This window comes from Heterocephalus glaber, unplaced genomic scaffold (assembly GCF_053883595.1).
Source record: "Heterocephalus glaber isolate CG9 unplaced genomic scaffold, H.glaber_assembly_v1.0 deba00000594, whole genome shotgun sequence".
Lineage (NCBI taxonomy): Eukaryota > Metazoa > Chordata > Mammalia > Rodentia > Bathyergidae > Heterocephalus > Heterocephalus glaber.
In genome coordinates, this window is record NW_028258151.1 from 33,171,361 (window position 1) to 33,183,631 (window position 12,271).

General features: G+C 40.0%; 1 protein-coding gene across 32 annotated transcripts in view; it reads right to left on the reverse strand.

Moving 5' to 3' along the window:
• The window catches only part of Phf21a (PHD finger protein 21A), a 196,278-nt gene that overhangs the window by 59,690 nt on the left and 124,317 nt on the right, over window positions 1-12,271 (reverse strand). Inside the window, exon 1 of one of the 32 annotated variants that reach the window (XM_021264275.2) lies at window positions 4,743-5,467. The exons of the other annotated variants lie outside the window; for them this stretch is intronic. The gene's annotated coding sequence lies outside the window, so the exon portion shown is untranslated. Of the gene's footprint in view, window positions 1-4,742; window positions 5,468-12,271 lie in introns of those variants that run through there. 32 annotated transcript variants of the gene reach the window in all.

A 12,271-nucleotide genomic window follows, 5' to 3' on the forward strand; every position in this document is an offset into this window, starting at 1 on the left:
AATACACTGGCATTACCAACTTGATATTTTCAATGGTACTCACACAGGAGATCTTTAAATGTGGCCAACTGTCTTAGAACATTAATCTAAGGTGTTGAGAAAAGGCTAAATTTTACAACCTGATCATTCAACATTCACTAATCCATTAATAAAAGTTAAAAGACCAGGGTGGGGGGAGCCAAGTAAGTGAAAAAAGAAAAGCTAGAAAGAATGACTGCAGCAGGGAGGGAGAAGAAGTGAACAACTCAGCCTCTTCTTTCCTAATGTATTTACTATAAACAACAGGCCAGGGGCAGGCGGCTAGTCTCGCCCTCTTCAATCCACCTGGCAAGCAAGAGCTGCTCCATAAACTACCCAGACCATGAGATGGAGCCTCACACTCCCCTGACGCTCATATCACTGGGTTTCACCAGGGCTTGTTCAGGTGGAAGAGTTCACTGCGCCTCTGACACCTCAAGTCACAGTTTCCAAGGCAGGTAGTCACCGTGATCAATATTGTGACAATCGGTGACACTATAAACATGCTCACACAACCACAGGACAGATCCGAAGAAGAGTACAGACTTTATAGCTCCAGTTCGACAGAATACGAGTTCGTTTTCCTGTTAGCTAGGTAAACCATGCCAAGTTCCATGTGCTGGTCAGCATGGACGGGAGCTGGAGAACTGGAAGGGCAGCACCCTAGCGCCCCCATCCTCCCAACCCCGTCACTGAGCTGATAGTTGGTTTCCATCTGAATTCACAAACAAATTTAAGAAAGTTTCTCTCAAAAGGAACTCTAGGCATAAGGTGCTTTCTACTCCAACTGGATATCACCACCTGTCTCTATTTTGCCCACTGTTATGGAATATTAACTGTTGTGTATCAATTATGAGAGGGTCATACCCATTCAAGACACCTTCTTATAAAACCCTGCCTTAAAAATTCACCCACCCCCATGAATCAACATCCAATCACAAAATACAACCTTCACCTTTCATATCACAAGCTGATAGAGACTTTCACAAATCCAGAGAATCAAGAACAGATTTTATTCATTTCCACACTAAAATGCAGTGAAAATATTTCCAGGTGTTCAGACTCACCAAGCGCTCAAAGAAACAAACAAACAACAAAAAACAAGGATACTAAATTTTATGTGTGCACAAAAACTAACCTGGAGAAATTTATATTTCCTTTGTCCCGTTTTTTACATTTTCTTTTTAAATTTTTATTGGTACATGTTTCAGGACATAATGATTGAAATTGATATTTGTTGGTGATAGCAGAAATTTGCAAAGAGGCTAGGGATATAGCGAAGTGGTAGAGCACTTCTCCAGCAGGTGCCAAGCCCTGAGTTAGATCCCCAGAATCATTAAAAAATAAAAAAAGAGCTGGAGGTAGTGGTGTACACCTGTAATTCCAGCACTCAGGAGAATGAATGCTCATGAGACTCATGGCAGAAGAATTGCCATGAGTTTGACTGGGATACATAGTGAGTTCGAGGCCAGCCTGAATTGCAGGGTGAAACCTTGTCTCGAAAAAAAAAAAGAATTTCTCCAAGGAGGGGGGGGAAACCTTTCTAGTGTACAAATGAAACTCAACCACTACATTTATAAGTGACACCAATATGCATCAACAGCAAGGACACAGGAGAAGATAGGATGGTCTGCAGAAGGTATCAAACAATCACCCTCTGGAGAATATTGTTTCTGACATAGTATCAGTAACAGAAGTATAGTGCAGAACCAAAGGAATGTGCTGTTTAAGGCAAACAGAAAATTAAGTGAAGATTCCACCATTTTATGAACAAAAACAAAGAATGTCATTTTATGAATGAAAATACAGGAAAAAAGCAATAAACCCTTTGCTTCATGCAATAAATAAATTCGTGGAAGAATATGCAGTGAAACTATTGGAGAGAATGTTTCAGGGGAAACACAGGATAGGATTCTTGAAGAGGAGGAGGAGGAATATTGGTAGAAGCAGCTACAAAAATATACTTAGCTAAAAATAAAGACATTTTAGTCTTTTTGTAAGATACTAGAAGGCTTTTCCCAACTCTCTGAGATTCATTTTTGGAGTTAGAATTACACAAGTAACTTCTGTTCTTTTTTAGGTTTTTAAAGGAGATATAGCCTTTAAACATACCACCTGTTTGACACAGGCATCAACTACAGCCACATCTTATACTGGATAGGACAGGGACCTAGGGGGTGGGAGATGCAAATGGGTAACCAAAAACAGGATAAAACTTTGGATCCCTTCAGATTCCTGCTCAGAGCTGCACAGTAGGCTAAGGGGTATTACAAGGTTTATTATCCCTAAATTTACCCAGACTATTTCATCCCCCTTGAGGACATCAAGATAGGAGTAATTAAACTGATTTTCAGGATTTGTAGAGATCTAATTATCAGCTTTTACAACATCCAGTTCCAGAGCCCCTAGAACAATCCCTGGAAGTCTCAAGTCACTGTTCTTAAACCTGAAGCCAGGCTGGATTCTAGGAAAAGCAGACCTTCGAAGACCATGCCACAGTGAGGTCACTCCCGAGCGGGAACAATTACCTGAGACGGCAACTGACCCCTCAGCCAAGCCATCCTCCCTCCAGGGAAATGGACTGCCTCTTCCATGATAGCTCTCCTGGGACCTCACATAACCAGTTCCAAGACACAGGTCACCCAGAGCAGGCCCAACAATGCCACTGTTGCAAACTCCCAACTCTTGCTTTTGTTCCTCTTTTCTATAAAACCTCAAAGTTCTTTCTGTCAGGCACTCAAAGACAGGTCTTGAACAGCTCATGCTTCCCAGCATAGCCACCCCAATGAGAGCTCCTTTCTTGCCCTTCATCACCTCTCATCTCCTTGACTGGTGTTATGGGATGGAGTGTCTGCTAGAACCCCTGGAGCTGGGGTTTTTGCCTTCCGACTCCAGTAACCGTATGGTGAACTGGACATGTCTGGCAGAGTGGGTAGGTATCCTGGTTTTGAGACTTGGGACAGACAAGTATTTTCTAGTTCTGTAAAATGTCAAGGAATTTGTATATCAGAATATAAAAGAATTAAAGAGCAGCAGTAGTTCACATTATCAAGCTTTTTTCAATAAAGTTCAATGGATGTTTAACAGATGGCAGAGAATACATATGGTATTGATTAGACTTTGATTTATCTTTTTAATTAAAAAATTCTTTGGGGTTTATTCATTTTTCAAAACACACACACACGTTTACATCAAGGGATGCTACATCCCATGTCTACAGGAGATTAGACCTTTTATCTATCAGTGGGGCTTATACTTCATCTCTATATGGGATTAAACCCTTTACTTATTAGTCTGAAATGCAGCTTACATTTTCCTTATTTAGTTCATTCATATTCTAACCTTCTCCTCCAATGTATTTTATGCGACTATAAAACACTACTAATATTGCTATAATCAAACTTTGTCTATGTCTAGGGGCCCTTTTAAGAATCTGGGGACTGGCCAGGTGTGGTGGCACATGCCTGCAATCCCAGCACTCTTGGGAGGCTGAGACAGGCAGACAGCAAGTTTGAGCCCAGCCTGCAAATCAATGAGTCCCTGCTTTGGAATAAAAAATTTTTAAAAGGGCTGGGACTATAGTTCAGCATAGAGGCCCTAGGCTTAATCCCCAAACAAGAAAGTGGGTAGCTGCTATAACTCAAGAGGGATGTGACTGATGGAGACTTACAGAGCCAAAGATGCTGGAGTTGTTAGAGTGTAACTCAGGGACAGAGGACTTACCTAGCATACACAAGGCCTTGGATTCCATCTCTAGCACCAAAAAATAAATAAATGAATAATGAATAAAATAAAGACATATGTGCTGGGGCAAAACAGCATAAATACACAGACTGAGAAGCTGCACTGCCTACTGGGAGTGGTAGTTGTTGTTATGTATTTCTTTATTATGAAAGACCAAGGAGGCCAAATTCAGAAACCAGTTGGCTTGTGTTTAAACTTTCTGTTTTTGGAAGTACTAAGCTATACTGTACTGTACTGTTCTCTTTGCTTTGGAAAACTGCTGAGGGTCAAATGAATTAACGGTGGGGAGCGCTTAAGACATTGTCAAGGGCGATGTGAAAATAAGGGATTGTAACCAACAAATAGTTTGTCTATATGAATTTTTAACTCAGAGTAACAGATTTTTCAGTGTCAACTGTATTTCAATCACTTGATTTTTAACATCTAGTCAAATGTTTTAAAGTTAGTTTGAACTAAGTTTGGCTTTATTTTTTTAAATAAGAACTGCCCAAAAACCAGTAAAATATTAAGAAAGTGATTGCTACTTATTGCCTTTTTATCTTAGAAACAAGCACTTACAAAATATATCCTTGTGTAGAAATCTAGGTATGTCCCTGACCTCTTGTATCTCTACGGTGGTTCATAATTCTCAATGCATCAAACAGATGTTCAATTTAAATGTAAACTGACCCAGCAAAGACCTTAGACACAGTAATGAGGACAGCATAAAAAACATAAGAACCATTTACAATCTGCACAATTTAGCTGCTTGCTAACATAAAAAAGTACCTGGGTCACTGTGTTTGTACCACAATGAGATATGACACCAAGACTATTAATTTGTAAATTAAGCTCCTGTTCAGCAAAATATAGGTCCCTCTATAACTATCTGTTTACAGAACACTGCAGCACACACCACCAGCTTGTCATTCATCATTCTAGACTCTGCCTCACAACTGAAAAGGCTACATTGCTTTGTTAATATCAGAGTTGTCACACACCCTATTGAAATTCTCTCATTCCTCTGCCTGAAGCTGCTGTGGGGTTCTTCACGAAAACTACTGTGATTGGACATGGCTGCATAGGTAGCTGTCCCTGGCAAGCTGGATATGAAAATAAAATTTAAGTATTGTGATGATCCTAAAAGGAGGGAGGGGAAGGAAGGAACAAAACAAAAATCTCTGTTATTTCATGGAACACTGTTCAGATAAAAGACATTGTTTCGTCTAATCCAAACTCTGGGTATCATTTGAGACACCATATGTAGTAAGTCCCTTTCCACAGAAAGCCAAGACAGGATCACATGCTGGAAGAGGTAAATTTAACAGATTATTTCACCAAATTCTACAAATTCTATGCAGAATACATCTGAGAGATGGATGGATCATCTCCAAAAGCAAAGATATCTTTTTTCTTTTTTTTTTTTTGGCGATAGGATCTTGCTATGTAGTTCAGGTTGGTCTTGAGCTCACTATTTAGTCCAGGCTGGCCCTGAACTTGTGGCAATTCTCCCACCTCAGCCTGCCAAATGCTGGGATTACAGGCGTGTGCCACCACACCTTGGCTTGATATCTTTTAACAATCCTCAATTCTGTAGTTTTTTCATAAAAGAGAGAAAAAGACAATAGCATTAGAATAACATACTGTGTCAGGCAGTATACATCACATAGAACATATTCTATGATAAAATGCACTATTTTCCTAACATTTAAACAAAAGTAACTTTTTTTTTTTTTTTTTGCCAAACCAGGGACGAACTCAGGACCCTGCACTTGCCAGGCAGGCACCGTGCCACTGAGCCACATCCCCGGCCAAAAGTAACTTTTATAAATTATTAAATACTGACATTTTAATCGGGAAGTATTTTAAGAAAAGTATATTCTGAGCATCATAATCTTGATGCTTAAGAACACAATTTTTATCATCTACAGTAAAAACAAACACACTGACTATAAAAGATTCTGAAGCTTCTGAATGAGTACTTTAATTTCACAAAGCATGCACAATTTCACCAGCTGAATTTATCACAAGTATTTATTATAAATTACTTTCTGACAAGACCCCACCTGAAATAACTCAAAGGGAGCAACTCCATCATGCTAGGTAGGCTTCCAAAATGACAGGTGGCTCACTTCGAGGGACTGGACCATCCAAGATGGTCTGCACTACTCTGTATTTAGCCTGAGTTTTCTCCAGCAGAGGTAGAATAAACCTGAACTCATCTTTCAGAATTTCAGCCAAGTTTGCTTTTTTGTTTTAAATTGTCAGTACCAGCAATATCATTAGAGAGGTTCAGCAACATAAAAGAAAAGCATGAATGCTCTCTCAGTGAATAAAATACATTTACTTAAAAATTTAAGACCTTTATTAAATCTTAAATGTAAAGAAAAACATTTTCCCAGGCCATGAAAATCACAAAATTCAATCCACAAATCCCTATACAAATATTTAAAGCACGTGCGCGCATGCGCACACACACACACACACACACACACACACACACACACGTTTTAGAAAGTACATAATGGCCACAGTATTTTCTTCTAGCATACATCTTTGTACTAAAGGTGATGCTCATGCTTTTACCACACTGTTCTCTAGTTTTCACACACAACAAAAGTACAGTCAAAGAAGGACACTGGACTGAATGTAAGCCAGTCCCTTAACAGTTAATAGACTTTGAGATCAGTTTTGGTTCAGAGCAAAGCTGAGTGGAATGTACAGGGTTCCTTCATGCCCCCTGCCTCCTCCCCTGCCAACCTGCCACACCACAATCAACTGGCCTGCCTTGACAAACTTAAGTCTATAATTTACATCAAGATTCACTCTGGGTGCTACACATTCTATAGATTTGCACAACTGCACAACGATTTTATCTACTGTAGTACCATACAGAATAATTTCACTGCCCTAAAAATCCTCTGTGCTCTGCCTATTCATCCCTCCCTTCTCTAACCCCTGACAACCACTGATCTTTCTAATGTCCCCATAGTTGTGCCTCTTCCACAGTCTCCCAGAGTTGGACTTGTACAGTATGTAACCTTTCCGGATTGGCTTCACTTAGCATAAGGTGCCTCCACGCCTTTTCATGGCTTGATGGGATGTGTCTTTTTAGTTGTGAATAATGTTTTATTGTCTGAATGCACCAGAGTAGTTCCTTTGTTTTTTTTTTTCATATAGCCTAAAGTGCTAAGCTGTTGATTCTATAACGGTTACAATAAAAACCCAATAATACCAGATAGACATTACTTGTGGGGTGGAACAGGAAGGCTCTGCCCAAGTGATTCAACTTAGATCTCAAATCAAGTGTAGCGTCACTTAATTAAGAGTTCAGTTCCTGCTAACTAATTCCATACTCCACCCCAAACCCCAATGCAATTATGTGACTTGCTGGTGAGAATTATAGAGACCATACAACTATATATTATGTAAAATTCCTCCAGTTAGCCAAAAAAGTGCCTAGTTAAAACCTTAACTATAGCTGGGTGTGTGGTGGCACATGCAGGTAGTTCCAGCACTTGGGAGGCTGAGGCAGGAGGACTGCTGCAAATTTGAGGCCAGCCTAGACTACATAGTGAGTTCGAGGCTAACCTGAACTGCATAGCAAGACCCTGTCTCAAAAAAACAAAAACAAAAATAAAAACACAAAAAAACCCAACAACATCAACAACAAAAAACCTCAATTACACGTACATACACGTGTGCATGTATTTTCCCCTCCTCCATTCTGCTTTTAGGAAAAACAAGCAGAGAGGTACTATTGCGTAGTAGAAATAATATAAAAGGTACAAAAATATCTAGGTCCTAGTCTTGCATTTGTTCACGAAAGAAAGTCTATGACTTTCAATAGGTTATTTACCAATCTTAATCTTAGCTTCTCTATTAGGACTCTACTCTCCTGTGTCAAAATTTTATGGGTCTCTGAACAGAAGAATGCACTGTCCCGAGGTACCCCTCTCATCTACATAGCACTGTACACAGAAAACTAACACTCAGTGATAATCCTGACTTTACCAAAGGAAGCTCCATCAATGGAGAACAGTTTCATTCAGGGACTGAAAACTCACTCACATGGACATGTACAATGATGATCACCTTCTGCCTGAAAAGCAATCTGGTGACTGATCACCTATTCCCAGGCAGGTAACACACATGAATGAAGTAGGCTAGATATAAGGTAACAGGAAGTAATATGGACTAAGGTCAACTGGAGAGAAACTGCCTTATCAAAAGGTGCTAATGAGTGAATTACTTTTAACACTTGTAAGCCAAGCAAACTATCTTTGCTGACAGACAAAGCCCAGAAACTTCCAGTTTTCAACCCTAGACAGTAATTATACTCAACTGAACTACAGTTAGTAGGAGAGGAAAATAGAATGAAACATTATTCAGAAAAATTTCCAACAGGAGGTGAATCAAAAAGGATTTCAGATAACCAGAAAATCACATGGCTTCTAGCTAACTGCAATTTTACCATAATGAAAGGGCTGGTGTGTGACTTTAGTGACTTCTGATACACAAACATAAAAGCAAGTTATCAATGGCAATGAGCATATGGCAAGATAAAATATATGAAAACATAGGGAGCCAGGCAACTGTATACAAAGTATAAATGAAAATTAAAAATTTAATGAAAATGTTCCAAAATTATGTCTACTTTATCATAACAGTGCAAAGTACCTTATAGATAATCGAACCCCTTGTCATGTAAAACCAACATAGGATGAACTGGAATCAGTTTCTTTACTGTTGAACCTGTCTTTAGGATTGGAGAAAGTAGCTGTTTAAGTAGAGGTTTGAAAAATGGAAACTACCAGGTTGAAGGTGTCCAGGGAATTACAGTAAGCAAAATATGACCATCAGACTTAGAATCCAACCAGAACACTTAACCTAACATCTAGGAATTTCTGGTTCTTGTTTTAGAGACCTTGCACTCTTCAAAATCAGTTCATTTACATCATTAGGGGGAAAAAGGAATTCATGCTATAAACTTATGGATGATTTAACAATTTTTAAAGAATCCTACTTTCTGAGCAAACTCCAAATGAAAAATAAAGGTAACATTTTCTACAAATATTTCCCTAACAATGTGATTTTTTACCCTAAGTAACCATGTAGTAGTGTACTCTTGCACATTTTCACACCTTCTTATCCAATGAGATTCTCAAAACTGCATGAGGTAGTTAAGGGCACTGTCATTGATTCTTATGGGGAAACCGAGGCATGTAATGACTGATAGTCAATCAAAAGTTATAAAATTATGTGACAGTAAAATGGAGACTAGAACATGGAATCCTTGTCCTCTGAAAAACTAGTCTGAATGAAACGCTGTTCACTGAACAAAATACTAGAGCTTTTTTTTCTGAGGCAACTTCTCTGGGCTGACAGGAGGTTGGGTGGTATCCAAGTGAGCCAACTGAACACAGAAGAACTAGTGTGAGGAGCTGGGGCAAGAGGGAGAGATATCTTTATTGCCCACTAGTTTTGAGACACAGGAAATTGTCAGGAAGCAAAGGCAAGCTCTTGAGACCCAAGGAAGCAGAAAAACCTGTGCACCAAGGTGAAGGGGCCACACATAAGAGGAGCCAGAGCATGTAGGAAAGGTGGGAAATGGGACAGCCAGGAGGAATGGCAGCTCAAGCCTGGTTCTGCGGCATCTTATACACATGGTGTCTGTACCAAGGCTAACTCTCTCTACTGACTCTGAATATTCGGAAGGGCTGGGAATGTTCTAAAATGGACTGGACAGAGCTGGAGAACTTGGTTCAAAATGCCAGAGAGATGACTGTACTTCTATCATCTGGCAGCTCAGCAGGCATACACACCAGGGCCAACCCAACAAGAATGATAAGCCTCCTCATACACGGGGTAGGATGCATAATTTTTTTCAGTATGGGGGATCAAACCCAGGGCCTCATGTACTCTAGGGAAGCACTCACTGAGCTACATCCTCAGTCCATTTTTTTTTCGGTACTGGAGATCGAACTCAGAACATTGCGCTTGCCAGGCAGCACAGTGGTGCTGAGCCACATCCCTGGCCCTCCATTTTTATATTATGTTGACACAGACTCAGCCTCCCAAGTAGATGGGAATATAGGTGTGTGCCACCTAACTTGGCTTATGCTGGACAATTTTAAGAGTCTGTTGCTAACTTCCCAGCCTTGGGCAAAAAAAAATCTCAATTCTGGAATAATGACTTCAATTTAATAAATAAAATGGACACAGCAACATTTAGATTGGTAATATGTTGGGCTCTAGCGCAGTTTTAAGAAGTAAATCACAGCAAAGCTCACTTACCAGCCACTAATACAAAGTTGGATTTAAAAATTTTATTCACTAACAGATATGTCTTATTGCCATAAAAATGATGTGACTATTTTTCTTTTAAAACAGAGTACAGATGATCAAAACCGATATACAAAGGGGCTGGGGTTTGGGTAGTGGCACTATAAACGACACAGAGGGGTTTAGAACTAGCTTTCCCTCTTCAGAACCACTACTAGGAAGCCCGCTGCCCCTCCCCACCTATCACGCAGGACCAAGGCCCAGCCTGTAGGACCTCTGTGCAAGTGACACAGCCATCACTTCTGCTTAGTCTCTACAGGCCTAATGTATGTGGTGCTGAATTTACTTAACTCAGTAGGCAGCACAGCCTAACCAAAAGTAGTTATGTTTTAGGCTTTATAAGAACAAGATGTCAGGGGTTTTGTTGTTGTTGCATCATTCTGCAACACCTTATTGCAACTCTGTGCTGAGCAGGCAAAAGCACTAAATCAATCCAGCTCCACAACCCAGCAACTCAGCTCTGCTTAGCTCACCCTTCAGATGGTCCAAGAGCCGGGTGACTTCCCAATATTAACAGACAATGGGAGACACAAGTACCACCCATTTGTCTACTCATTACACCCTTTGAGTATCTCCTTGGTCTTTCTCTGTCCTTGTCTCTCCCCACTGCATTCTCCTCACTAAATATTTCCTATGATAGTTTCAAGCAAAGGATGTAAGGACCTAATCTATCCTGAGCCCACAGAAATGTTTATAATCTTGGTACTATGTGGAGATCCTGGGAGAATGACCTAACTCTCAGATGGTACTTGAGCCTCCTACATTCTATTCTGCTTAGATGCTGAGAATAGGCAAGATTATTTCTATCTCCTTTAAAAGAATCCAGGGCTGGAGGTACAGTTCAGTGGTAGAGCACTTGCCTAGCATGTATAAGGCCCTGTATTTGATTCCCACACAAACAAACAAATAGAAGACTCCAGTTGATTTAAGGGTGGCTGTGAGGGCAAGCATGATGCACCTACTTGGAGAAAGCATGGATACTGGTAGCCTGGTGGTTACAGTGGAATAAGCCCACTCATGTGCAGGCTGTCAGCTTTACCTCTAATCAGAGGGGAGAAAACACCTTTTGGAAAAGAAAATGGAACAAATTGAGTGGAAAGAAGTGACATGAAAGTACCATGTTTAATGAGCGGCTTTTCTTGCTGGTTGAAGGTGATCCTTTCCTAACCCAGGCTCCCTGTAACAGTAAGGAATCCTCCCTACACAGGGTACATACCTATACTTCACAGGGTGTTTGTTTGTATGACAGTTACACCGTCACAATTTTAGATGGTTAAACCTTTCCTCCAGGGTTTACAAAAGATCAGAGCACTTGTCAGTCTTGGTGCAGGTAGAGGGAGATAGAGTGGCTGAGCAGTTCATTTTTCTTTATAATTACACTCCATTAACCTTCCACATGAGAGCTCCCCTGTGCTTTCATACCAGCAGCACAACTGGCTGCATTTGATAAGGCTCTACAGAGTCTGCAAGACCAGCACATGCAACAAAAGGAATACTTTAATACTGCAGACTTAAGCACAAGCTGAACGCAGCTCTGTTACTTACTGGCACACATACTCAGTTCAATTATACATGTGTAGACAAAACAAACTAAAAACATAAAGCTGGAAACCAGCAAACAAACCATGGCAGCTTATTTAAACCAAACATGATTGGAAAATCTGTTAATCTTCACAATATTAAAACTCCAAACTTATTATTTTTCTAACCTTTGATAAGGTGGCATTCTATAAGAAATACAGAATAAAGTACTCAATATACTAGAGGCTTACAGGGTGACCCAATTATAGGGTAATCTATGTTACAATTAGACCACATTGGTGTGTACAAACTACATGTGAAGTTAATTTACTTGCTAAAGTATTTCTCTATATGTACTGCTCAGTAACTGATTTTAAAAACAAGTTGGTTAAGAACTGGCACGATCTATCTTCATCCTTGACAGTGGCCACGTAAATGATTTCCAAGAGAGACAGTGAGGGTGAGAGAGAGTGAGAGAGCAAGAGAGCGAGAGAGATCCTTCTCCATTAATAATGCATTCTCCTAGAGTTTTAAATGTAGTGCCAGGAATACTGTTTTCCATATGCACAAAGGTAGATTAGTGCTTTTTCTACCCTGAGCAAAGGCTAGGTATACATGCTTGAACAGGTAAAACCAAAGCCAATTTGGAAAGTAGGTGCTGCCA